The sequence below is a fragment of the Octopus bimaculoides genome, chromosome 1, assembly GCF_001194135.2.
Source record: "Octopus bimaculoides isolate UCB-OBI-ISO-001 chromosome 1, ASM119413v2, whole genome shotgun sequence".
NCBI lineage: Eukaryota > Metazoa > Mollusca > Cephalopoda > Octopoda > Octopodidae > Octopus > Octopus bimaculoides.
In genome coordinates, this window is record NC_068981.1 from 167099972 (window position 1) to 167101430 (window position 1459).

The window sequence follows — 1459 nt, forward strand, 5'->3', positions numbered from 1 at the left end:
ATGCACATTTCAATAGGGTATCCCGGAAAAATAATGTGGTTTATTTTTCCGGGATACCCTATTGAAATGTGCATAGGTTTGGCTTATTGTGGGTGTTTCTGTTATTATAATTGTTGCTGCAATAAAGTATCTTCAATGCATTGATTTTGAGCTCTATCCTTTAAGAGACATGTATATATATATATATATATATATATATATATGGTCTGTGATGTGTATGGACGAGGACAACTGTGTGAAGAAGTGCTGATCTGTAAGAGTGGAGGGAACTGTGGAAGAGGCAGACCCAGGAAGACATGGGATAAGGTGGTGATACATGATCTTTGAATGTTGGGTCTCACAAAGGCAATGACGAATGACTGAAACCTTTGGCAATATGCTGTGCTTGAGAAGACTTAAGCCAAGTGACATTGTAGTCATGGTCGATGCCGGTGTTATGTAACTGGCACATAAAAAGAACCCTTTGAATGTTGGGCTTCATGGAGACAGCGACAAGGGACTGAGACCTTTGGCAAGATACCCTGCTTGAGAAGATCTGTCAAGCCAAGTAAGATCATAGTTGTGGCTGATGCTGGTGTAATGTAACTGGCACCCATGCTGGTGGCACATAAAAAGCACCCACTACATTCTTGGAGTGGTTGGCATTAGGAAGGGCATCCAGCTGTAGAAACCATACCAAATCAGACTGGAACCTAGTGCAGCTCCCTAGCTTACTAGTTTTCAGTCAAACTGTCCAACCCATAGCAGCATGGAAAACGGATATTAAATGATGATGATGATGATATATACATATGTATCATTAGTAAATAATAAATCCGAAGGAGAAGCAAACTCTATGTAACAGAGTAGTAGAATATTTAGATAAAGATATGGCTGGTTCATAGGGTTAGCCAAGATTTTGCGTCCCTAAGGCGCTCAACGTTACACAAGTCACATTAGACCCTAATGAATTAGCCATAACTATCTTTAACTAAATATATATACATATATATATAACTAGAAAATTGCTCAGAGCGGTGTTTCTTCAAGTATTTATAAATAGAAATAACACAAAGACAAATAAGGCAGTAATATTTGTTTATATTAATATAATAATATATTTACAAATGGGAAGTAAATGTTATCCATGTATTGTTATTTTACAAAGATGAAGTGCAGACATAGAAAACAATCATTGGTACATCACTGCTATTATGTTTGTCATAATGGGACCAGAATTTATATAATTGCATGCTTTCACAAAGATAAAATGAGTAATTTACTAACTATTACTACATGCTTTCACAATGTAATTGAACATAGTAGCATGTATTTTCAATATGTGTAGAATTTTCAATGACTTGCTAGAAATAGAAGCCTAAGTAATTTTTGGTCAACAATGTACCAGAAGTAAAGTTACTTCAATAAAGAATCCCTTACTGATATATATATATATATATATATATATATATATATATAA